The sequence below is a fragment of the Balaenoptera borealis genome (assembly GCF_965194805.1).
Source record: "Balaenoptera borealis genome assembly, chromosome: 17".
Lineage (NCBI taxonomy): Eukaryota > Metazoa > Chordata > Mammalia > Artiodactyla > Balaenopteridae > Balaenoptera > Balaenoptera borealis.
This window is the reverse complement of record NC_138876.1, coordinates 20,302,269-20,330,066: the sequence shown is the minus strand read 5'-3', so window position 1 is coordinate 20,330,066 and position 27,798 is coordinate 20,302,269. Positions and strand designations below refer to the sequence as shown.

General features: G+C 42.6%; 1 protein-coding gene and 1 long non-coding RNA gene across 5 annotated transcripts in view; one reads left to right on the top strand and one right to left on the bottom strand.

Moving 5' to 3' along the window:
• Positions 1-27,798, bottom strand: part of SAMD12 (sterile alpha motif domain containing 12) — a 488,950-nt gene that overhangs the window by 108,759 nt on the left and 352,393 nt on the right. The gene's annotated exons all lie outside the window — the stretch shown is intronic.
• On the top strand, positions 19-20,873 carry LOC309615194. The gene is made up of 3 exons (XR_014236616.1): positions 19-1,738; positions 2,858-2,917; positions 9,886-20,873. It is a non-coding gene; the product is annotated as an uncharacterized lncRNA (long non-coding RNA).

The window sequence follows — 27,798 nt, the reverse complement described above, 5'->3', positions numbered from 1 at the left end:
GAAACCATAATTCAGAAAGAGTCATGTACCACAGTGTTCACTGCAGCTCTATTTATAATAGCCAGGACATGGAAGCAACCTAAGTGTCCATCAACAGATGAATGGATAAAGAAGATGTGGCACATGTATACAATGGAACATTACTCAGCCATAAAAAAGAAATGAAATTGAGTTATTGTTGATGAGGTGGATGGACCTAGCGTCTGACATACAGAGTGAAGTAAGTCAGAAAGAGAAAAACCAATACCATATGCTAACACATATATATGGAATCTGAAAAAAAAAAAAAAGGTTCTGAAGAACCTAGGGGCAGGACAGGAATAAAGATGCAGATGTAGAGAATGGATTTGAGGACACGGGGAGGGGGAAGGGTAAGCTGGGATGAAGTGAGAGAGTGTCATGGACATATATACACTACCAAATGTGAAATAGATAGCTAGTGGGAAGCAGCTGCATAGCACAGGGAGATCAGCTCGGTTCTTTGTGTCCACCTAGAGGGGTGGGATAGGGAGGGTGGGAGGGAGACGCAAGAGGGAGGGGATATGGGGATATATGTATACGTATAGCTGATTCACTTTGTTATACAGCAGAAACTAACATAACATTGTAAAGGAATTATACTCCAATAAAGATGTTAAAAAAAAATAAGAAGGGAGAAGAGGAATGGCCTTTTTTTTTTTTTTTCTGTGAAGTGAAGATAATGAATTTGGTTCTCACCATGTATTTGAGAAGCCTCCAGGACATCCAGGTGGAGATATCACGTGGGCAGGAGGCAGAATGTCATAGTGGAAAACACTGAGAAGCCAGCGGATTTGGGCTTTGTCATTTACCAGCTATGTGACCTAGGGCATGTCATCAGTGCCTCTTAACTCAGGTTTCCAGCTTATGAAATGGAGGTGGTAAGAATCTCTGCTATAACTAACTCAGGATGATTTTATACTAAGCTAAAGTTTAAAAATGCATGAGAAAATGTATTTTAAAAAATGTATTTTTAAAGGATAGAGAGCTTTATGAGGACTCATTATTATTATCATTGCCCTGAAAGACTGTAGTGCACCCCTTAATAGAGCTTGGTACTAGTCAATTCAACAGCATAGCTTTAATGTCTATGGGTCCCTTGAGTTGTTAAAGTACAAATAAGTCCCTCTCTTTTGGCCAACAGCCTCGTGTGACAGCGGAGTAGTCTAGGCACATTATCTGTAGTAGAAGAGCCTCTCTCCCTATGTCTTCTACTGAGAGTGACATAGTCCACTCTAAAGCGGATGGGGAGATGTTACTATGAGGATTAGGAGGTGTGTTCTGTTGCTGGTAATGAAAAAACAACTCATGCTCAAATAAATGGATTCTCCTGACAGGCTCTGGATTCTTTAGTCTTTTTTCAGAAAGCCAAACACACAGCTCTTATTTTAACACACCCTTACTTCTAAAGCTGCCACTTTCTTCTTCAGCCAGCATCCAGCACTTCACCCCTTCACATCCCAGGCCCATGGATTCAATACCTGGTTCAAGGAGGGGTGAGTCACTCCCATGCTACTTACCGTAGCTACTGGATCTCCCCTAGAAGACATTGACCCACTGAGTATCCAAGAGCTGAAAACATCTCAGCATTTTGATTTTAGGTCAGTTCTAAGGTTCTGTAAGAGCCTGGTGGAGAGGAACAGAAACAGTCCTCTGTTCAGAAGACTGACTTCAAGATTCCTAAAACCAGACACTCTTGCAACCCTGCCCTGACGTGGAGGTACGTTTGCTGGAGATGGTCTTCTATCTGGCTCCTGTCCCCAAAATGAACTTTAAGCATGGATTCCTTGTGGGATGGAAAAGTTGAGTCTCTGAGAACAATCAATAGGGCTATATCTTTTGCCTGTCTCAAGTCCTTTGATGTGATATAAAAGCAATAACGTGCCTGAGAATGAACTCATAAACAGTTATTCATTTTATAGCATAATAAAAGTACGGCAAGATTGAATTGGGATTTAGGCAAAGAACCGGGCTGGCAGTAAGGAGATCTGGTTTTTCTTGCCAACTTGCTCACTGTGTCATCTTTAGTAAATCACCAGGTGGCTCCTGACCTCAGTTTTTCTGCCAGCAAAACATGAATAGGATTGGCACAGTATAGCAGGTAAACAGGGAACAATAACAATTGCAATATATAGTGAAGGCTTACTATGCACTAGGCTCTCTTCTTGAGCTTAGGATACATCAACGAACAGAACAGAAAAAAAGAACTTTTGCATTCATGGGACTCATATTCTAGTGAGGACAAAGACAATAGACAATACACATAATAGGTAAATTATTCTGTATGTGGGAAATTGATAGGTGCTATATTAAAGGAAAACAGTGTGGTTAAGGTGGATTTGGAGCCAGAGAGTAGATGGGAGTGTTACAGGCTCTGGAAAGGTCTGGATTGTACCTTTGGCTACTGACTTCCCACATTCATAACACGTAAATAGTAATGTACTCAGATCATAGGTTGTCGTGATGATTCAATGAAGTAAGGGAAGAAAAAGCACTTAGCACCCAAATGTTACTATTATTATCTTTAATTCCTAATCTCAAATACTTTGATTCCGGAATCGAGATTCTCAGATAACAAGCGCTATAGGGACAAAGGGCAATATTTTAAAATTACAAAGAAAACCAAAGATATAGTTTAGCCCAGGTGGTTTGCTTCAAGATATGGCCAATTATGGAAATAAAAGCGATGCTTGCTGAAATAGGAGTATCTCTAAGGTTCACACAGGACAGACATCTGCAGGCTACAGTTTTAGTTGCGGGAGTAAAAACAAAGCAAAATAAAACAAAACAAAAAAAGGATTTATCCATTTTGAAACAAAGTTTTAAAATTTTATAACAGGCCTAACGAGACTCCGGAGGCTCTTTGGAGAACGACACACCTGAACAATCATCAGAAAAGGTAAAATTGCCTCCTCTGGGTATTGACATGAACAGATCTGCCTTTTTCTTTGTCATGCCAGGAACAGAGCGCTTCTGGCAGAGGTGTGAATTTCAGTGCATCATCCCAGAACTGCTGACCTCTGTGGGAAATGTTTCAGTCCTTTGATGTTACTTATTGTTGAGCAAACAGTATTTCTGGCACGAAAAACATTTTGGGTTTATATCTGTTTCCATCAATCTTTATTCAATGGCATTATCATTGCTCACCTATTACAGATATTTCTCAACTGAGACTTCTTGAAAGGGCAGAGGATTGGAGAGAGCACATATTGAAATGACCAGAAGATTCTGTGGCTTCTCCCCCCACTGCCCTTTGCTTATGGAGGTCACAAAATCACTCATGGGAGAAGACTTTTTTAAAATTAGAAAACAGTAAAAGTAGCTCTCCTTGGTCTTCGTCCTGTATTAGGTAAATGCTACACACCTTGAGGCTAATACTACCAAAAAACCAGGCCTCCCTCTCTCTCTCTCCCTCCTTCCTTCCTTCGTTCCTTCCCTCTCTCCATCCTTCCCTACACGTTAAGTGTTTGTTATGTTCCAGGTGCTACGCAGGCACAGACGTAAAACCTAAGAGCTCATAATTCCAGGGAGAGCCCTCTACCTCTGAACATGAGGCTGGGTTGTCCAGAACCTAAAAGAAGGTCACTCCATTAACTTGACAGAGAACTTGGCCCAGCTTCCCAAATGCCGCAAGGAAAGTTGTGCTGCCAGGGCTTTTGTGGCTGCCAGAGAGGATCCCGGAGCAAACATGGCAGGGAGTGGGCCTGGTGCCCTGCTGGGGGCAGCAGGATCATTAAGTTCAGTAACTGCTTGCAGGGGAATAGGGTTAATGGGCCAGAACCTTCCTGGAGCTCAACTAAGTCCCCCAAAGAGCATGTTAAGTGATTTAGGAAAGTTTATTTCCACTCAGCAAAACTTCCTATAGAGAGGGACTCCTGGGAAGCAAGTTGGGCCCAGATATGCAAGGGGTACATCTTCAGGAGCTCCTGTCTTCAATGAGTTTCCAGTTCAAGTCACACATGTCAAGTGCCAATTGCGGGGGGCGGGTTACTCAGAGCTTGACCTCTAGCTCACTAAAACACTGAAGCAGGTCTGTAAGAAGAGATGATAAGATTGAACTCAGAGAAGTAACTTGGCTAAGGATGCACTGAATTACAGCCTGTTTAGTCTCCAGAGTAACTCTGATCATCTCGTCAGGCTTTCTCGGAACTGGGTCTCCAGATACAGACTTGACTCAGCCAAATTTCTGGGTCCCAGTAGTCATATGTGTGCAGTAAGAAGACAGAAGAGTTCACGTATAAGGAATGCTTACTCTGGGTCCGGCGCTGTCCAAAGTGCTGGTGCGTACAAAGTACTTTGTATTTATTATCTCATTTAATCCTCACATACCATCTGTATAGGAGGCACCATCATTGTCCTCATTTAACACGTGAGGAAATTGAGGAATAAGGAATTTCTAGAAGAATTCATACACTTAAGAACTTGATGAAACAGGATTCAAGTCTTGGCTATCTGAAGACTGTGCTATTGTTACTACACTGCTGCCTGGGACAAGCTCTCTCCCTTTTGCGTACAATGATGATTGATACCAAATAAACACTTCAGCAATGAAAATTCTAGCAGAATATGGATAAGGAAGTATGGTAGAAGATCTAAACCAAAAGCGTCAGAAGAATTCTGTCTTTATCAGAAAGTTAAGAAAGCCCTCTGTTGACAGCAAGCTGGCTTCTTGTATGTTTCTTTAAATCTCAACCTTGAAAGACCTTCCATCCTTCCATCCATCCATCCATCCATCCATCCACATATCCAACTATTCAACAAATATTTAAGGAGGATCCACTCTATGCTTTGCACTGTGTAAGTTGCTGGGGATATAAAGTTAAGTATATCACAGTCCTTGTGCTCAAGAAAGTCATCATGGGGGTGGGGGGAGAAGTCTTATAAAAAAGTAATTAGAATCCAGTGATATCCATGTTGTAACTGAGGTAGAAGCAACATTCTATGGCCAGCTTGGGGAAGTCAAGAACTTCTAGAGGGGGTGACATATAAGCTGAGAATAAGAGCTGCTTAGAAGAATGTGATAGTTTTGAATGTGTGTGTGTGCACGTGTGTGTGTGTGTAAAAACTGAGGAATAGTGAGAGAGTAAATCAGTGGAACATTCCAGAACTGGTAGCATTAGGAGTGGAGGACAATGGACTAGGAATTAGAAGAACTTGGGTTTTCCTCCTGGGCCTGGTATACATGAAGTATGACACTGGGTAAGTCACTATGCCTTTCTGAGACTTATTTTCCTCATATATTAGACAAGAATATTGATATATGGTTTACCTCACACTCACAGGGATATGACTGAACATTTATGAAGCTTTAGGAACATCTTATTAATACAAATTATTATGATCATAATGAATTTATCCTCTCCATTCCTCAACTGTCCCTCACCATATAAGGACAGGTCTCAATCTTAAGTGAAAGAAGAGTGACCCATGACCAACAAATAAGACTTAAGAAAAATGTATCTCCTGAACCAGGAGATGTCCAGATGTTTTTCTCCTTGACTTCTTTATGTCTTTCCAAAGTCTACACCATACCTTATCATTAACTAGGGGTCATTTTGCTTTTTACATTTGGCCTTTTCTCCCCTTCCTAACTTCACATTGGACTTTTAGACCGGCCCTTCCTACTTCCCCAGGTACCATTTTCATTATTTTTGTTCCTATGGTTTTGACTATGATGACTAAAGGCTGAAAATCTACAACAAACTCCAGGAACTTAATGAGTTAACCTGGGCTGGGTTCGGACTCAACTGAACATATCAGGATGAAAGCATTCAGAAAATAAACTCCATATCCTCTCTCTGGTTTCCCCTTCATTACAGACACTAGTACATCTAGGGTTGCCCTATGGGAAGACTTCCCTGGAATAAGAGAATATGCACAGCTGCCCTCCTATGACCAGTAATGACTGGCATCTGAAGTTCAGAGCCGAAGCCCAATTACCTACATTTATTGCATCAGATGCTTCTATCCCTACGAGTTACGGGGTACAGAAACACTACACCTCCTCCTGGGATGAAATCTGTCTGTAAGAGGTGAAATATGAATTTGCCAGGTAGGAAAGGAATTAGGAAAAAAAAAAAAGAAAACTGAGAGTAACTGGTCTGGAAAAGAAGTGTTCTGTAATGGTGACATTGACATATCTGAAAAGCTGCTAAGGAGGCGGAGGAGGAGAGTAAGAGGATCGGAGGATAACAATGCCAATGGTGGCCTCTGTCTAATGAGGGCCTTTGTGGGTCAGGCACTACGCTAAGCACTTTACTTGAAATAATCACTCAGTCCTCACAACAACCCTATGACACAGATACTATTCTTGTCACAGTTTTAGAGATGAAGAATAAAGAGGCTAAATGGCTTACCCAAGGGACTGCAGCTAGTTAAGTGATGGAAGCAGGATTCTAACCCAGACAGAAGTGTCACACACATGGCCTCCTAGACCAGCTACACATCAGGATCATTTGGGGGAGCTATTCAAACTACTGGTTCCTGAACAACCCAGAGGATATACGGAATCAGAATTTCTGGGTATGCCATCTGGCACTACGTAGTTTCCTAAAAGCATCCCTGGCACTTCTGATGTACAGCCAGGTTTGAGCACCTCTGGAAGACACATGCTTTGTATGACCTGAAGGGACAGATACCAATACTGCGATAGTGTAAGAAGCCAGGTTTTGGCTCAACGGAAGACAGGAGTTTCTAACAGGGATGACCTGAAGATGGCAGGTGCCGCTTTGGGAGTGAGTGTGCTTCCTCTGTAGTGGGACTGAACGATCACTCAGCCAGCACAATATAAACATGGTGATATTAAATCATTTCCAATCTCAACAGTCTATGATTTCCAATCACTCATTCATTCAACTGATATTCATTGAACATAAACTACAATCCTCCCCTGGTATCCGTGCGGGATTGGTTCCAGGACCCCTGAAGATACCAAAATCCATGGATGCTCAAGTCCCTTATAGAAAATGGTATAGTACAGTCAGCCCTCCATATCAGCAGGTGGTTGAATTCACAGATGTGGAACCAATGAATATGGAGGGCCTACTGTCTATGTTGGGTACTGTGCCAGGCATTGTCATTCTACTAGTAAAAACTGAAGGCAATCTAGGTTTTCACCTGCCTCTCTGACCATCGGTAGTTTATAGTTTTTTAATTTGAAGTAGCTGTGAGAAGGTGGTCCTGTACCACAGCTCAGAATACATTAAGGAGATGTCTTTTGCAGTTTTTTCACTCATTGATTCATTTATTTGTTTAGCAACTACTTATTGATCGGCTACTTACCCACCCAAATTTGTGTTCTCCCTTCTATATACCTTTTATCGGGAGTAGCTGCCCAGCCAGAGACTACATGTCCTAGCGCCCCTTGCAATTCTGTGTGGTGAGGCGACTAAGTTCTTGCCAACAGACCGCGAACAACAATGATGTACACACCTCTAGACCAGGTCCATAAAAGCCTCCCATGAGGCACTCCTTCACGCTCCTTTTCCTTTTGGCTGGGTTGTACGGAGAAAACCTCCAGGGAGTCTTTGAAAGCCACTTACTGATGATGGCAGAATCTCTGTCGGCCTGGGTTGCTGAATGATTGCACGGATGAGGGCCACCCTGCCTACCTGACAAACCTGCCTAGGACCATTATCCATGCAAGAATAAAAGTTTACGGTGCTGGAGCTTTCATACATTTCTTTGGTTGATGTGTTACAGCAATTAGCCTACCTTTATACAGGTCTGTGAACATGACAGACTTAGTTCTGTGTCTCAGGATTTGCAGCTGCTTTGGGGAGACAAATTACAATCAGGGTGTGAAAGGTAAGCTCCCCACAGTAGCACATAACAAGGGCATCTAAGCCATCATCCTGGGGGATCAGAGAAATGCCATCCAAGTTGAGACTTGGAGGGTAAAGGGTGTTCCCATCAGAGCAAAGCCTGGGGCAAGAAAGAGGATTGGTGTGTTTGAGGAAATGGAACAGGTTCAGTAGGACTGAAGAGGGTGAGAGGACAAAGTTGGGGAGTGGAAAGGTATGTTGCTGGACGATTCAGGTCATCTGCCAGATCGGCAGAAGAAAAGAAGAGTGTCGTGTCCTTTCTGAATACTGGGCTCAGAGGTCCCAACTTCATGGCAGGAATACCTTCCAAGGCAGTCTGTGCTGTAAAGTTCCCCCTTCTCATTCCTGCTCAGTGTGAAAGCAGGAATGTGTTTGCATGAGTGCATGTGCACGCATGTGCATGAATGTTGGGGGGTGAGAAGGGGAGGCAAAGAGAAAGAAGAGGAATACAGTTGATTCAGTCATTTTTGAACTGAATCATATCAGAGACCCAACAGAGCGGAGGATGTTGCTTCTCAGGGTGTCGCCCCTGATGCTGGATGAAGGCCACGGCACCGGGAGATTTGTGCGGTGGGATCACCAGTTATGGCAGGCTTAACAGAAATGAAGAGTACCAGCCCAATTCCAGTTTAAACAGACAATATCGAAACCCTGCCAGGAAGAATCTGAGCAATATTTTTGCAAACTTTAATAACAGCTCAGAGAAACTGATCAGAGCATTTGGCTTGGTCATGCATTATTGCTTAGCAGGACCCATGTAATAGCAGAGAGGAATACATCTATCTTTTTTTCCCATTCGCAAAGAATAATATTTTTTCTTCCTCCCAAACAGAGAGGAATTTGGTGAAGTCTAAATGTATTTGTTTTGTTCCTTATTTCAACTTCTCTATAAACCACCCATAGGGTTTTGGCACCTACCGTTAAGGTAGTCGGTTTATTGCCTGCAATATCATCTCTTACTGGAAACTGTATTCTAGAAACTGGAACTTTCTTTGGTTGGAACCTTAATTTGTAGCTTTGATGTCCACTTGCCAGGCACTGACCATGAGAATTAGGTGGAAGGTTTTCTGGCTATGCGAGTAGTGGGAGAGTTCCATATATTGTTCCCTTGGGGGACAAGAGAAATTGACAGCTTTCTGGATCCATGTTGCAGAAAGAGTACGAGATGGTTTTGAAATCTGAAATGAGGTCAAATCCCAGATCTACAACTCATGAAGTGGGTGACTTTGAAGAAGTGGCTTAAGCACTCCAGGCCTCAGTCTTCCCTCACCTGCAGAATAAGGATGTCCCCAAGCTCCCAGGTAAATTAGAAAGATCAGATAAGGTAAAGTGTGTCAAATGCCTGGGATCGTACCTGTCTTTTGGGAGAATCCTATCAAATGGCATGTCCCATCCTCTTCTTCCTCCTCCAAAAGGCAGAGAGAAGAGGTTGTGAGGCCCTGGACAGAGCACAAAGGCTGTTTCCAGGTTAGCATATGAAGGGGGTGGCGGGGAGGTGGGTCTGTTCAATGTTAAGGCGCTTCCCCTAGGGAGAGGGGTACCTGAAGAGTCCAAAGGACAAGTCAGACTCAAGTAAATAAGAGCCTTCTAGAGACTGCAAGCTAGTTGTTAATAGAACCGGGTCCCTTGGCAGCGTTGCTTGAATTTGGCTCAACTTCAGGACAAATTTGGCCTCACTTTGGGAATAATATTAAAGAAAGATGGACTGAGATCTTTTTATCCTAAATATATTTTACGAAGAAAACAGAACTAGGAAAAAAATGGTGGGGGAGGAGGTCAGAGAGAATTATTTTCCTTTAGGTGGGACTGGTGGTTCCGATTGTTTTGGATGAGGAGTCTGCACATGAAAGGGACTGGAACATTCTTTCTCACTCATTAGTCCTTCCTGGGATTCTGTTTCCTTAAAAGGGCTTCCCTGACTACCCCTCTCCCCAGAGGAAGCACTGTCTACCTCCTTACCTTACTTTTGTTTGTCATAACATTTATCATCCTCTGAATTTACACATATTGATTTGGTTTTGTGCTCATAACTTGTCTCCCCTAGTGAAATGGACCTGTGATGGCAGGTTCTGTACCTCACTGGCTATAGTGCACGATGACTGATACAGAAATATTTACTGAATGAAGCAATGAACAATGCGATACCTATTGTGTATCGTGATTGCTGCTTTTATTTTTCAAGGTTAGTAAAAACAAAATTTAATTATTGCTATTAAATAAAACATTAAGAATAGATAATTCCTCAGCAAATATAGTCCTTTGTTCTTGATTTATAAGTACTTTAGAAGCAGAATTGATTTTTACCCACTTTTTCTTACATTAGTATCCACAAAAAGTTCAGTGTTTTCAGTGTTCAATGAATTCCAAGTGACGTTTAGATAAATCCGCATACACTTTAGATTCATCCCATTTCTTAGTAGTCAGAAGGTATTATCCAAATAAGCTGTCATTTCTACCATCATTTCCCTTAAAGTCTCCTCAACTGTCTCAGATATATAAACCTTACATTTCAGGGTCAGTAAGATGTCACTCTCAGCCTATTAACAAATAACGTATGTATTATAAACACTTTAAATAAACGTGATTACCACAAATCTACTTTTCCACATGTCCTGGTGTCCATAGGGTTTAAACATTTTGAGGAAGGAAGAATCGTTTCTCATCAGGCAATCAAATGTGAGTCTCACTACAAAATGAAAGGGATCTTAGCAGCGAGAACAATACAGCTTCATAAGATACTTCATACTTCAGAGTAAAATTCATTCTACTCTCAGTTGTTGGGGTCATATTTGAAGAGTGGATGCGGGAGGGGGTAGGGCACACAGGCACAAGGACAGCCGTGACTAGTAGTGAATGCCATGACAATCCACCTGGGAAACAGGCAAACAAACACCCAGAATTCACAACTCATCTGGGACTCTCTCCATCCCCTGTAAGGTGGGATGTGCTGTGCCCCACCTAAGACATTCCCTCCTTTATGCTCTGCAAAAAGGACCAAGAGGAGTCCATTCTGGGAAGACAATGTAACAGCAACTGCAGGCCTCTGACTCTGGAGGAGGCATCCTCTGCTGCGGACTACATGACCCACTACAAACCAATCCCTTCCAGACTCTGCAAACTCAGCAGCAATAGGACCTACCTTCCAGGGTTGCTGTGACAGGAAATAAGCTGATGATACAGTGCCAGGCACTTAAGTCCTCAACCAATGAATTTTAGCAGTTATGAAAAGCTCTGCGTGGTGACTACTTCATACCCTTAATCGATTCCTCCACAAATTCCTCACTGCAACAAAATCTGTTTTATTAAAAAATTGAAGTAGAAAAGCCCCACTGAGCAGCAGTGTCCCATTTGCGAGAGAGTCCTAGCAAAGACGAGGGGAGGCGGCAGCCCCGTGCCTTCACAGCATTACGGCAATTATACCCTGCATTATTAAACTCCGTGGTATCCAGCTCAACTGGCGAAATAATAAGAATTAAATACAGCCTAAATAGTAGCACTTTCCCTCATCCGTGAAAGAGTGGCACTCGACAATGAAGCTCTCTAGCTAAATTACCGAGTGCGAGGCCTAAATTTAGGATGGGGCACTTCTGAAACAGTTGATCACTGCATCTAAGATTATGTGTGTTCTTATGAACTGTTGAAACTGATGAAATAAATATAAAATGGTAGATTATTACAGACACAATTATGGGAAAAACCTTGCCTGGGCTGCCTTAGAATGGTTCTGCATCGCTACATGAAAAGGTTATTGAGAAGCGATCGCAACTCATGCCTACAAATGGCACCACAAACCACATCCATCTTCTGTAAGAGATTTGGCATACTGAATAGAACAATTTCCTTCATTACCAAGTTTGATCCTTAAGATGAAAAGACAGATTTTAGGAGACTGGGACCCTGCGTTATGCCTCAGCTGGATAAAAAACAAAAACAACAAGACAACAACAGTGGTTCACAGCACAGAGCCAATAGGGAGACCATGCAAAGTGATAATGCAACAGTCAGAAATTTACCTTCTTGGTTTCTAATCAGTTTCTGAGAAGGTCAGAGGGCAGAGCAGATTAGCATTTGTGCTTTGACATAAGACAGACCCCAGAGCTATGCCACTTTTAAGTTGTGTATTTTCAGACATTTTCTTGCCTACCCTAAGCCATGCTTTCCCCGTCAGTAAATTTAGGATGGTAGTCATAGAACCTTCTGCATAGGGTTGGTGTGAGCCTCTGGGTTAAATGTTTAGATGAATTATTCCATTCAATCCTCAAGCTAACTCCACTATAAGTGCTCTGTAAATGGTAGCCACTTTCCATAATTCCATTCTGCTTCTGCAAGTTGAAAACTTTGTGGTCTTGGGCAAACCACTTAACTCCTAGGTATAGCTGTCTCTTCATATGGAAAAAGACGATGACTAATGCTTGTATCTACCTAACTGAATTGCTGGAAGAAATAAGTTACGTACAGTGTGCTTATCAGACATATGGTAAGCCTTCCACATGTTAGATGCTATCATTATTACTACTATGAATACTGCAATTGTTTTAAGAATCAATGAAGCCCATAGAAGAGGGGTTGGGGGAGCAAACTTTCCTGGGTTGTGGTCCTAAGAGCTAGGTTGTGTCATACCGGTGATCCAATGGGAGCCCTGGACTTCCTGTTTGTCCCTCCAGCCCCATCTAGGGTCCATGGCTGTGCCAAGAGGAGCGAGCTGAGGTGACATCACAACAGCACTCAGAGCCTCTCTACTCTGGAGGAGCTGGAGGGCGGGAAGAAAGAGGCAGAGGCTGGACACTGTTTGCTCAGGCCTCCAATTCTGTAGGACCTTGACTGGGACTTGTGATGTTATTGCTCAATAAAATATTTTTGTCATTATTAAAATCACACAAATATAACAATTAAATATCAATATTAAAAAAAAAAACCCAGCAGGGCTTCCCTGGTGGCTCAGTGGTTAAGAATCCGCCTGCCAATGCAGGGGACACGGGTTCGAGCCCTGGTCCGGGAAGATCCCACATGCCCGGAGCAACTAAGCCCGTGCGCCGCAACTACTGAGCCTGTGCTCTAGAGCCCACAAACCACAACTACTGAGCCCGCGCGCCTAGAGCCTGTGCTCCGCAGCAAGAGAGGCCACCCAATGAGAGGCCCACGCACTGCAGCAAAGAGTGGCCCCAACTCGCCGCAACTCCAGAAAGCCCGCTCACAGCAACAAAGACCCAACGCAGCCAGAAATAAAAATAAATGAATTTATTAAAAAAAAAACAAAACAGCAAAATATTGGTAACTATGTCTTGGTCTGGTTTTGTTTTTTCTTCTCCCTGACTCTCTTCTTCCTTTCCTCCCTCTGTTCCAATATATTGGGAGCTTCAAAGAAAAGAAGTAGCCAAGGCCTTTCTCAAATTCTGATGGGGCTTGAGACTACCTTTTTTTGTTTAATCAAATTTTTCCTTGGCTAGGATTTGAGCTGCCTGCATCTGTGATTTGGTGATTTGCGCCCCTCCCCCCACCCCCAATCAGAAAACTAAGTAGTAAACACATGAGCTCTCCAGTGAGACACATATTGGTTCAAATCCCAGCTCTGGAAATGCTAGCTTTGGCTGTTTCCTCATCTATAAAATGGGGGTAATAATAATACCCTGATCACAGGACCACTGAGAAAGTCACAGGAGATCAAGCATCTGATATCTTAGCAGTGCTTGGCACATAGTAAAGGATCATACATGCTAGCCAGTATTATTTGTCTCAAGCTTTAGCATTCCAGTATCAGAATGTACTCTAGACAGTTAGAATTTTCCTTTTTTTGTTGTTGTTGTGGTAAAATATACATAACATAAAATTTATCATTTTGACTATTTTTAAATGTATCCTTCAGTGGCATTAAGTACATTCACATTGTTGTGCAGCCATCAGTTCCTCTTATTTTGGGGGTAAGGCCCCTGAGACTCTGAATCACATCTGATGACCTGCCCAAAGTCACACTGAGTCCTGGAACCTATATCTTCCATCCCTTCAGAGTTCCCTAGATTTTGGAAGGATCTCTTCTTCCTCTCATGCAGAACCAAGTTTTAGAACGAACAGCAAAGTTGGGAATAGAATTAGAGCATTCATTCCATCAAAACATTTATTCCATAAATATTTATTTGAGCATCTACCATGGAAAGGACACATGCAAGAAATCTGGCAAGAGTTCTCAGTTATAACAGAATCTCCCTGTAACAGCCCTCTTGGTATCTGGTTGGTAGTAAGTTTTGTTCTATAAATGAGGCCATGGAAATCCAGAGAGTGTTGGTAACTTACACAAGTCCACAGAGTTGGTAAATAGTGAAGATGAAATCCAATACTAGGGGAATATAACTTCAAGATATTTTGGGTGAATCTGGTGACAGGGCTTGTTAAGTTTTTTTAGGGGTAAGAATTTTTTTCCTTGAGCCATAATAACACTATAGTAACATAGTTCAGTATATTTTTTGTTACCATGGGGAGAAGAAACAGACTCTCCTGTGAATTAAAGGTACCTGAAGTGAAAGAGGAATTAGGTCTCATGTTCACAGACTGAGAAGATTCTTGAATCATCACACCAGGGTATTCTTATGCCTTGGGGATGGGAATGTTGATGGTGGTGTATAATTTATTACACAGGAATGGATAACTCATACAAATTTTGAGAGCACAGAAATTCATCTTTGGAGTCAGATAGTTCTAAGATTTGCATTCCAGTTTGGCCAGTTAGTTTTGTAGCCTTGGGCAACTTCTTCCACATCTCTAAGCTTCAATTTCCTCATCCACAAAACGGAGATAATAATAGCACTTATGCCCGAGTTTTCTTTTTTTTTTTTCTCCCCAGAGTAGATAAAGTGATGCTTGTTAAACACAGTGCTTGGCACATGGTAAGCAGTCAGTATTTAGGAGTTATAATTGTTATTGCTATGATAATTTTTTGGAGCTCATTGGGCAAATATTTGACATACTGATTCTTCTTAAAATACCGACTATAAGCCTTTATCAATTGGATTATGCAAAAGGAATCTTTTTATGAGGAAGACAGGCTCAGAGGACACAGGTTTTGCCTGCTATTGCCTGTGGTGCCGAAGGACATGCCAAGATTAAAAAGCCCTAACCAAACAGCAGCCAACCGAGCTCTTCTCTCCTTGTCCACAAAATGCTGAGGAACAGCATTTTGTAATGTCATTAAAATTACACTGAAGAATGACTCCTCCATCACCCCATCATTCAATCACTTTTTCCTTCGCCAGTGGGAGCCAAGCGCTCAGCTTTACCTTCCCCTACAAACAATCACCTGGCCTTCAGCTCCTGAGACCCAACCCTGGGATGGGTTATTCATTGATTTTAGGGGCCAGAATCCAATATTTCTCTCGAACTTGTCTGTTTATGGTCTGCACGGAGGTCAAAAGGAACTACACACTCATTTTCTAAAAAGATATTTTCTGATGTGAGAATGGCTAGAAACTTTTGCCTGCTTCCCATTCTTTATGTCCAAGTTTCTGTTCTTTTTGGCCCAATGGTTCATTCCATCGCTAACCTGAGGGCAGGTTTAGGAGATGACTCACCGTGAAAACCATAATTTGTCTGCAGTCACCACCTTCAGAAGGAAACTTATCTCCCACAACAGTGTTCAAAGAGATGAGTGACCCCTGCCCACACTGATACCCCTGTCTTTTTTTTTTTTTTTTTTTGAGAAGAAGACCATTTGGCTCACTTCTTAGACAAAAATGATAGGTCACTCCAGACTTATGAAAATACACGTTTTGATGTGACCTTTCATCAGGTGGTGAACGACTTTCTCATGGAGAAGTTTAAGATGACTGCATTTTGTTGGAAACAATCCTGACTCTTAATAAGCCCTATGGGGAGATATTACTAGGGAACAAGAGACTTGACTGTTGATCTTGGCTTGGCCACTGGTTAGCTATGTGAACTTGGGCAGATCACTATATCTCTGTGAGTCAATTCAGTTTTTTCATTCATTAAATGGGGAGAATAAATACCTGTTTCACCTAGTTTTCACGGTTTTTATAAAGATCAAATGATATATATATATATATATATATATCAACATATGCCATATATATATATGGCAACACGTAAAGATTCCAAAATTTGTATGAATTACAAATATTCACACTCAAAACAATAGTATATATTAATTATATGTCAAACGCGCTGCAGTTTTTGCTTAAGTGGGTGGGGATAGAAAATGAAATTGAAAAAAAAAAAAAAAGAGAAGAAAATCCCACAAGTGTCCCTTGAAAGAACTGAAAAAATTGTGTGCCACGAGCCAAGTAGTACAGTTAACTTAACCCTGTGCAGCTGAGGTCCAGAAAGAAAACCTGCAAGCCCAAACTCTGATTCATTTTTGTAAAAACTATATATCCAGATGTACATATATGCCTAAAAGATCAAAAGCATTTGCAATGAAATTTTACAGTGGTTATTGCTGGGTACTGGAATGGGACATGACTTTTATTTTCTTCTTTTGCTTATCTGTATATTCTAGACTTTCTAGACAATGGATATATACTCCTTTTGTACCAAGGAAAGCAACTTTACTTAAAAGTCCGAAAGACGTGTCATGTTTTCCTAGCTTAGTAACCTGTACGCACGCCCATGGTGTGGAGCTTTGAAGTCTTGTGCCCTGAAAGATGACCTGCAGTTCTTGTTTCTGGTTGTGCTTCTCGTGAAAACGGAGAGGGGTAAAACTTTAAAGAGCTGAGCACTTGGCAGTCGTATTTACCAAGAGAAAGAATTCTGCATGGAGACAGAGAGAGAACAGCACATTGGGCAGTGATTTTCTTTCACTGGCTCCCCAAGAAACTCAAGCGTATACGGTTAAAAATACTGTCTCTAAGAGCTACTGGTTTTTTTCCCCTGTTAGAAATCCATCAGCAAGGAACACACAAAATATCTGCCCTCCTCCCATTCAGGTATCAAATGAAGTTATTGACTTTTGTTTTTAATCACTGGGATTTGAGAACATTTGCAGTCCTTTCCATGGGGTGGCCCTTTCTGTACATTTTGCAGGGAAAAAAAATCCATTCACACTTATATATAAGATGAATGTGTTATTAATAATGATTATTGACAGCAGGCATTAGAATTCCTCTGAGGGAGGGAACAATCCTTGTTCGATAAAAATTGTTGATGAACTCTACAGGGTAGAAGGAGACTAGTAGTTAAAACCACAAAAGTTGGTGATAAAATACCCTGAAGGAGATAGTGAGAGAAATTCTGTTTTGTTCCACAAAGTGTAGCAAAAACTCAGAAAGGAGAAAAGAAAACATATAGAAAGGAGCCAAGAGGAGGTATAAAGGTCTGAAGAAATAACCAGATAATAGCCTGGCATGGGGTTTTATAAACAGGGATGTCCAATGATAAATCTGAAGCTGTCTGAGGTCTACGAAGAACTTCTCTTCCCTGCCTCACATTTTAGGGAAGGTTTATTTCTGGAAATAGGAGATGAGGCTGAGGTTTATATCAGGGAGGCCGCAGGTGAGGAAGCAAGAGCCCAAAGTTCAAAGCACCCCAAGGGCACTTGAAACTCCTTAGACTCCACAGCTGTCCTGACTTTCACACCCACCCTAGCTGGATCTTCAGAGTGACCACAGATGGCAAGCTGTTTATCTTCTGCTTCACCAGGAAAACAAACCCAGGGCATGCCAAAGTAGGAAGACAACTTCCTTTGGGGGGAACTGGACTAGTTACCAAAGATTACTAAGGAGTCTCAAGTTTCTGCTCTTAGACACTGTGAGGCCAGAGGAGCTTTCAGAAGAGCTTCTCCAGTAACAGTGAGCAGCTTTAATTGCCTGGATCCCCTGTAGATTATTATTATAGAACTTAAAATACTAGGCACAGCAATAATGCACTCTGGATGCTAAAGGAGAGGGGGAAAATGACATCTACTGTCCCAGCCACGTTACATAGCTCATCTTATTTAACCCTTATTATGATCCTGGGAGGTGAGTAGTATTATCCCCTCACTTTACACAGGAGGGAGCTGAGCTCAGAGAGGTTAAATCACTTGCCCAACATTGCACAGAGTTAAGAAGTGATGGGACCAGGATTTGACCCCGACCTGTTTGCAAAGTCTAGTCTCTCTACTCTGTTATCCTTTCTTCTGAAGGAATAATCAAAAGATATATAGCAGCTGCCTTCTGGGAATACTTAATAAAAAAGGACTGACTGACAAACCATTCTCTTTTGATGTTTCCATCATTTCTGGTGATATGTTCGTGCACTTATCACAGAATCTTCAACTTGTAAGGGAAGCCTCAGAGAGCCTTTAAACAGGGAGATCTTTTTGGGATTGGGGTGGGTGTGAGTGGGGTTTAAGCTGAATTTTGATTGAGAAAAAAATAACCCAGGCTAAGGGCAGTGGGAATACACTTTAGGCAGAAGAATTCACACAGGGGAAGGGTGACAAGTGGCTGGAGGAGGCAGCCAGTGTGGAGGAGGAATCTGCAGAGCTAAAGAAGGGAGCACGGACAAAGGTGGTCATGGCTATACATGTGTTTTCACTTCTAGGCAGGCTCAATTCCCTTCAGCTAAGCAAGTGTGTATTCATCATCTGCTCTGCATGTGTCAAGCACTGTGCTACATGCTGGGAACCCAAAGATGAATATGGTAAGGGGTGCATGCATGACCATTAGGAGCTTGGTCTAATCGGAAAGTAGAGTGGATATTGTTGGTGGCCTCCAAAGTATCCTTTATCCCTTCCCCCTTCCCACAAGGACATGAACTTTCCAGTCTTGGAGTCTCAGCCAGGTACCATATTCCCATCTCCTTTGTACTCATGATTGGTTTAGGGATGGCACCAGTCTTTCATTGATTCAATCAGAGAAAGCTCAGAGCTTTTGTCTTCTCATGAGGGGAAGAGAAGTTCTTTTTTCCAATCTGGATATCAATGGGGAAACTTGTCCTAGGAATTGTGGCAATCATTCTGATACCATGAGGGATTAGTCTGAAGGAAAAGCCAGGATGATACAGTCAAGAGAAACAGAAAAGTGAAGCCCGATGAGCCCGTGAACCTCTGGATCAAACTATACCTGAAAGCTGTATACCTCTTTTTATTTAAGTGAACCAATATAATCCAGTCTGAGTTGGATTTTCTGTAACATGCAGTAAAAACAATCATTTAAGGAGATATAAAAATAGATCACTCCAACATCAAATGGTGAGTGATATAATAAAAACATAAACAGAGTGATGTGGGATTTTAGTGGAGAGGCAGTGACCCCAACTCTGGGATACAGGGAAGGATTTCTAAGGAAATGATAATTTAACTGAGCCTTGAAGGATGAACTAGAATTAGGTGGGGAAGGAGTTTCAGGTAGAGGGGACAGCATGAGAACAGGCACAAAGGCACAAACTACATGATGCTTTTGGGGAACTTCAAACAGTTTGGTATTACTTGATGATAAAGTGCAAAGCTTGGCTGGCTGGCAGTGTGACTGGGGAGAACTTTGGGTTTCACTCAGTAGGTGAAAAGGAGACAAGGTTTTAGGAAGGGGAGTGATGTGTCCAGATTTACATGTGGCTATAAAGTGGAGGATACAATTTAAGGAGGCAGGGAACTCAGTTAGGGGGCATTAATTCATTCACATTCACTCACTATGCCAAATGGTGGGAGGCACTCACATACAACGAACAATAATTACGGAAAACAGACATAGTCCCTGTCCTTCAGGAACTTACTGTTGGTTGAAATTATTACAGAAGTTCAGGTAAGAGATGGTAGGAGGCAGAATGGGACAGTGTTTCTGGAGATGGATAAGGACGTTTCACCAGTGGAAGACGTGAAATTTATATCCAGTGGGAACTGTGCTTACCCTAAATATGGCCTAACTTCAAATGATTGTTTTCCTACACGGAAAGCTATTATTCCATTTCTGTTCATAATACAGGAATCACATGGTGTGAGTTCTACAGTAAATATTTCTATCTTGATTATTCCACATGGAATCGTGTTCTGACTCTTGGCTAATCCTGTATGAACCTTGGCTCCGACTATGAAGAAACGAAAGAACTGTTAGCCCAGGATCACACTGGTGGCCAACACTGATGGACCGGTGGTTGCTGCCAGAGGGTGGTGTTGAGAAGAATGATGGCTCAGATTGATTTCTGATGTCTGCCCTGGGCATGGGCAGGATCTGATGGCAATCATGACTGCTTATTTGCTAATCTGGCCTTAGCCCACTCTTTGTTTTGGCCACTATTTGATAAAATGATTAGTGAGTAAGTGACTTTTTTTTAAACATCAGAAGGCGTACACCCTCTTCTAAAAAATAAGTGCAACACATGGAAGTCAATTAAAATATGATCGGTGCTAAATGACAAAAAGCCCCAGAAAGCTGTCTTATTAAAACACTCTTTTAAATTAATATATACTTCTCCTTAAAATACTCAACTCATTAAAACAAACCCATTTTAAGATAAATACAGCTATGAGTACCTCTTTATTCATGAGAATCTCTTCATGCTCAAGGATCATCTGCTGAATGGAATTGCCCCTGCTGTCAAAATACTACTTGAACTGACAATTATTTCATTTTCTTAAATAAAAAGGAATAGATATGTATACATGTATATACACACATACATAATTTCCTTCCGCTGCAGTTCCTATTCTCATAAATCACTTTAGATACTCTATACAATAGTACCTTGTGAAAGATTTTGTATTTTAAAAATTAAGAAAGATAATTCGAATAAGGGTAGCCTCTCCCTAACAAAAGACATGCAGTAATTCCAAGATTTCTTTTTTTTTTTTTGGTCACGTTGGGTCTTCATTGCTGCGCGCGGGCTTTCCCTAGTTGGGATGAGTGGGGCTACTCGTCGTTGCGAGGTGCGGGCTTCAATAGTTGCAGCTCAGTAGTTGTGGCACACGAGCTTAGTTGCTCCGCGGCATGTGGGATATTCCTGGACCAGGGCTTGAACCCGTGTCCCCTGCATTGGCAGGCGGATTCTCAACCACTGCGCCACCAGGGATTTCTGTGTATTGCCTGTAAGATACTAGGTTCCCTTTGCTCTTACCTTAAGCAGCAGCTTAGTCCCTTAGAATGATCTGAGATGAAGTGTAGACTTTCAATAGGATTATTTTTCAAGGATACCATGAACTTCTGATGGAGTCACGGGTAGAAGGCGTTAGAGGCATGGCGTGCTGTGGGTCTCGTCATTAACTGGGTGACTGGCAGCAGGCAGCGGCCTCTAGGTGACGAGGGCGATTCCACACTCCAGGTTTGGGGAGGAGGGGCTTGATGGAGGACAAGCTGAGCAAATCTCCTCCAGTCTCTTAACTGAGGCTGAGTTCCGGGCCCTTGGGACGGAGGGACAGCCAGTCTGGCCGACTAGGAACTCCCCGGATCACACGAGGAGGGCGCTGTGTGTGGCTGGGCGGAGCCCTCCAGAGCGTGTCAGCACACGACCCAACTGTCTGAGCCCTGGGACTCAGAGGAAGGAGGCTGAGGGAAGGCGGAAATAGCATGGAGACCGCACGCACTGTGTTTGAATCCTGGCTCATCAAATATTGCCTTAAGCAAGTTATTAAACTCTTTTGAGACTCACTTCCCTCACATTTAGAATGGGAAAAATCAGAGGGTTACATAAGGATGAAATAGAATATTTTATATCAAGTGCGTGAAACAGTACTTGCCATGCAGGGGGCACTCAATCAACGAGAACAAGCTAAGCTTGTTCAGTTTGGTGAATACCCCCCCTCAAATATCCCAAGGCTTAGAGCACCTAAAACAAAGAGATCAAAAGTCAATCAATCAACTGTTTTTTCCTGCCAAGCTGGGCTGAGTTCTAGAGAGTCAAAGACAGGGTCTGTCCTCCCCAGCCCTATAATATTTACCCTGTGCCAAGTACTGATTTAAGGACTTCTCACTCAATCCTCACAACCCTATTATTATGGTCATCGTTTAAAATGCATAAAACTTAAGATTCACAGAGGTTGAATAACTTGTCTGAGATTGCAGAGCTTAACCCTACCGTAGAACTGCCTCTTCTCACAGTTGCTGTCACAGATAAATGCATAAGGTCTGACTGAGCCAGGTGCAGGCTGGAGTGGTCAGGTGGTGGTGGCTCAGTGGCATAAATCAGGAAAGGCTTCACGGAGGACGTGATCTAGGATTATTCTTTAAAGCCTTTGAGTTTGGTCTTAAAATTATACCCGATTCAGGTGCGTTTTGCAGTAGTGGTTAAGAAGCTGGGCGGCCACATATAACACAGAGGGGCACCAGGTGTTGTGAATGACAGCAGGGGCACCAGGTGTTGTGAATGACAGCAGGGTCCCCGCTGCTGCAATCAGGGCATCAAAACTAGCCTTCTTTGGTTATAAATAAGGCGATTATCTGACTTGAAATGAGGTGGCAGAAGTAATCTTGCACCTGAAGGCTTCTTGCCTGTCGAGTGTTCGCTAGATCATTGTACCCCCCACCCCCCTTCTCTGTGAGCACTGAAAACCTTTTGCTTTTTGGTTACTCCTGCTTTAGAAGTTCTATCCCCAGCTACTTTCTCGGAATGGAAATTTAATCCTCAAAACTGTTCTGCACTGCTGGCCCCGGAATTAAAAGCAAGCACCTTCAATGGAGAAATTACATTTATTTGATATACCTGTACATGTATAAAATTGGATCCAGCATCCATTTGGTTTGCAGGCTCACATAAAATGCTTTAGGCTATACTCTGAACTTAATACCTAATTCGCAGCTGAAAGGGGGCCGACCTCAAAGACCTTGTCTCCCACTGATCCCGAGCAAGGTGATCATTAGCTGAGAGCGGGCATCATTTTCTGGTAGAGCTGCTCCCTATGTGTGCAGTGTAATCGACAGCCAAGGAGCCTTCCTTGGGGAACTAAATATTCAGTTGACTGAATTTTCATTAAAAAAAAAAAAAGAAAGAAAGCGATATCTGGGGGAAAGATACTTCAATTATAAATATCTATATTTCATTTTACACTCTTCTTTCTGAAGCTTCTAGTCAGGCTTTGCCTGGGCGTGGCAGAGGGCAGACCTGAGGTTTGCATTTGCACGTGTCTTGGCTTTAAGAGGAGGCTGAGTACAATAAGGTTTGTCCTTTTCAATCCTCTCCATGTTCTGCAATTTAGCTGCTACGGAAACTGTCATTGTGTTTTCCTCCCTAAATTCACCGAGGACATTTATGTATCTACTAATGAAGACTGGGGGAAATGAACCCCGAACGGGGTCAGTGCTGGTGGCTGGGTGGCTTGTGCTGATCCTCGGAGGACCAGGATGGAGACAGGGGTTCCATCTGATGACCTGGTCTGATTCCCTCCTGTTACAAATAAGGCCTCCCCCGACATTCCACAAAGGCTGGCTGGCTTGTGCGAGGTCCCACAGCTTGCTACGGGCAGAGCTAGGAGTCACCTGTCTTTTCCATTTGCCCGGGGCCGTGTTCCTCTACCTGGATCAGCCATCATCCAATCTCCCTGTCCAGTCCAGCACCCTTCTTGCTGACTCTATTGGTTCTTTCTGCTCCTTCTTTTTTTTTTTTTAAATTAATTAATTAATTAATTAATTTTTGGCTGTGTTTGGGTCTTCGTTTCTGTGCGAAGGCTTTCTCTAGTTGCGGGAAGCGGGGTCCACTCTTCATCACGGTGCGCGGGCCTCTCACTGTCGCGGCCTCTCTTGTTGCGGAGCACAGGCTCCAGACGCGCAGGCTCAGTAGTTGTGGCTCACGGGCCCAGTTGCTCCGCGGCATGTGGGATCTTCCCAGACCAGGGCTTGAACCCGTGTCCCCTGCCTTGGCAGGCAGATTCTCAACCACTGCACCACCAGGGAAGCCCCTGCTCCTTCTTTTTCCTCTCTTGATTTTCTCATGTTTCTTTCTTCTTCCCTCCCTCCTTTCTTGAACTTTTTTCTTTTCTTTCACTTTCCCCTCTTTTCCCTACTTTCCTCCTTCTTCAACACCCTCCGCCTCTCCCTACCCCATCCTGCCCTTCCTTCTTTTCTTTTACCAAATGCTGACTGACTGCCTAACATGGGTTAGCGATGGGACTGGGCACTGGGAACACACTGGTGGCCCAAGCAGCCCCATCCCCCATGCAGCTGGAATCTGAGCCTTCAGAGGCACAAGGCATGTCCCGGCTTTACCCTCTGTGGGACCCTGGCTGTCCCGCCCACCCCCACAGGAGTCCTGGGCCCGTGGGAATTCCTGCAGAATGTGGTGACGGGGGGAGGAGAGTGTGGCAGCACCGCTGAGGAGTGAAGAGGGATGCTGTGCAGCGAGAAGTTGAGCACAGGCATGTCGTGGGCAACTCTGATGGGGGAGAGCCGGCAGCCGTCGGAGAGGTAAGAGAGCCCCTGGCCACTGTAGCTGCTTTGGTGAGAGATGGAACGCTGCCTGGACATTTCTTTGTGAACCAACTACAGATAACACACGTCCAAACATACCCAATCTTCTGTCCAAACTAAGTAGAGTTGGGTGTGGTTGGTATTTCAATGAGAAACCTTGTGGAAAAGGCAGAGAACTATGAGCTCTCCCTCTTCATGGATGTACAATCCCGGGTAGGCCACGTGTGACAGTTAATCTTATGTGTCAATTTGATAGGGTCACACGAGGTACCCAGATATTTGATTAAACTCTATTTCTGGGTGTGTCAGTGAGGGTGTTTCTGGATGAGATGAACGTTTGAATCAGTGGGCTGAGTAAAGCAGACTGCCCTCCCCAGTGTGGGTGGGCCTCAGCTAATCTATCAAAGGCCTGAGTGAGAAAGAATTCTCTCTCTGACTGTCTTTGAGCTGGGACATTGGGCTTCTCCTGCTTTTGGGCTCCAGCCTTGGACTGAATCAGCTCTCATGGTTCTCAGCCTTTTGGACTTAGACTGGATCTACACCATCGGCTCTCTTGTGCCTGCAGTTTGCAGACAATAGATCTTGAACTTCTCAGCCTCCATAATTGTGTGGCTCAGTTCCTTACAGTTAATATGTATGTATGTATATATATGTATCCATCCACCCATGATCTGTTTTTCTCTCTCTTTTTCCTATGGGTTCTGTTTCTCTGTTTTTCTAGAGAACCCAGACTAACACATCATATTTCTAAGTGCTGAGTTACAGAACTCAGTTTGCTCAATGCCAAAATGGGAATAGTGGCAAGACATATTTTGCACCATTTCTGTGCAAAAGGTTAAATAAATTTTCTACAGTAAATTATAAACTATCATGTTCTGTATTATGATTTTTAAATAGAATGTCCCACTTGTTTTTGTATTTATGAAGACATATCTTTGTATCTTATGGCCTAGCAAGTTGCCTTGTAAACAGTTGGTCCCCAATTTGTCTTTGGCATCCTTGCTGGTGACAGCAGGTATTTGGGGAAGTTTATGTTCCTGATGTCGCTGCTGCTGAGAACATGTAATAGTGACGTATTCTCTGTGCCTCACATAATCCCTGACATTTAGCATGTGTTCAGTTAGTTAACGAACAAATGAATTAACCAACTAACCTATCCCGCAACCAAGGCCAGGCCCCAGAAAAGGAAGATAAACTGACCAATGTATATAACACTAATAGGCAACAGAGAGGTGATTCACATGAAATCAAAACCCACTTATACTTAATTCCAAAATATTTATCAAGTATCTGCTATGCACCAAGAAGAAAATGCCCAGAATGGGAAATACAATACTGGGGCTTATAGTTTATAACTATCCTTTCTGTTAAAAAGTTCTTACATTTCAATCCTGTTGAAAGGTTCTACTGTATCCAAGAAAATTGTCTCAAACACTTTTTAGAAATAGGTGAAGTTGAAATGACAATGACAGCCACCACCATCATAACAATAATAATGCTTAAACCATAGTCTCCTGCAAATGAAACATATTTCCATCTATGGGAAAACTGGCCACACCCGTTGTGGATAAAAGATGAAAGATGTAGAGGAGGCTGGTGGGAATGGGGGCCAGAAACCACTCATTTGAGAATATAACTTAAGTTTTGAAAAATCATCCTAGAGTCAATCCCCTATATGTCAAGTATTAGGTTGCAGTGAATATTTCCACGCTGGGGTCTTTCAGGCCACGGTTGACAGGAGGGTGTAGAACAGTTGCAGAAATGGCAGTGATGTAACAATCCTTCCAATAGCAGTTATTAGTGCTAATGCTACAGCCTCCTTGTTGGAGACAAGAAAGTTCCAGAGATTATGATTCATGCTGCATGGGAAGAGGCAGTGAGCTTTGTTGGAAGGGATTTAAGTAAAACCCCCTATGTCACCATCTGCCTTGCCACACCAGGCTCTTTGGAGACAATAATTCATAACACGTATCTAAATCGTTTCCATTCCCTCTGTCCTGGGAGCTTGCTCCTTCCTCCCTCTCCCCGCCCCATTTCTTCCCATGACAAATGAGTCATCAGAGTCGCTCTGCTTCCTACATGCTCACACCACATGACAAGCCTTTCAAACACACCGGTGCCCACTGCAGAACCTTGCTGTTCCTCAAACTTTCCAGCACACAGCTCAGGATTTGTCTTTCTTTAGTCTCCTTGGCCTGTGTTTTTCCATCTTTCTAGGGCTCCTCTCATGCTCTGAGATCTGCCCTTTGTTCCTCTCCCAAATTGATTTCAGAGGCTGTGATTGACAATGGATGGTTAGCTTCCCCCGTACTTGCTCATCCCCTCCCCGAAACTGATATCTCCTGGGGATGGTCCTAGGGACCAGGTAGCTCTATGCCTTCCCTTTGGTTTCTCAAATTTCTTCCCAATGCCTCCCCAAACATTTTCTCAATCCTAATTATCATGATGTGGCTCAATTTGGCTGAGTCGAATGATGCCTTTGGAATCTTGACACGCGCACAAACGTTGAATTAGTAAGCTCACAGAATCACCTTCAAGTTGATCGCTTAACTCATCATTGTGATGAAACCAATACAGATGGGGGAATGGGCTTCAGAAGGAGGAAAAACCAAATACACCTGAATCTTTAAAGAGATAGGTGTGTGCCATCTCCTTTATTTCTCATTTTCCTAAGAATTATAATTTGTGCTCCATTCCCATGGTTAAAAAAAAATAAAAAAAAGATTTCCAAAAAGAGAAAAAAATAATAAAATGAAGTTACCCTAAATCTTATCTTCCAGAAAAAGCTATTGTTAACTACTGAAGACCCATTCTTTCAGAATTTTTCTGGATACAGTGGATACAAGATAAATAAGTAACTGTACACATACACATATATTTACTTATTATATACAGAACTTATTCTTCATAACTAGTGTACACATATGTGGTTACAAGTTATAAATGAGTTATATTTTAACAACTTTTCACATTTGCTATGAGAAGATATTTCCTCAATGAAACTACTCCTGGTGTTCCGTTTTCTAGGCTAGACCTCAAAAGTTAATTTATCCTATGACGCATAAGAACTTTAGTATAAAATGGACAAAACAGAAAACCTGTTTTCCAATTTTAGTTTTGCCAGTCCCAAATAAGGCCTTGCGACAGGTCAAGTTTCAGGCCAAAGTGTGCAGGACTAATAGGTATGAAGCGCCCATCTCCCCATCTTTAAAATAAAGATAATAATTCAGATCTCAAAGGCTTGTAAAAATTCTCCTAAATCACCTATATGAAAATGGCCAGCCCCCCATTATCCCATCTTTAAAATAAAAATACTAATTCAATATCCCAAAGGCTTGTAAAAATTCTCTTAAATCACATACATAAAAGTGACCAGTGCCTAGCAAGTACTCAATAAATAATTACAAAATGGGCAGCAGGACCTCCTTAACTCAATATATTTGCATAAGATATGTTCTTTTTAGCCCCAGAACCTACTGCCCAATGAACCTTTTAGGATACTTTGGATTCAAGCAGAATGCAGGAATTCAACCCAGAATTCCGCAATGGCCTGGCTCCCACCTTTGTCTAAGTCCCTTCATCCCTCATTTCCTAACAGGTCACTAATGCTGAGCCCTGCCTGAGCTGAACTCATCTCA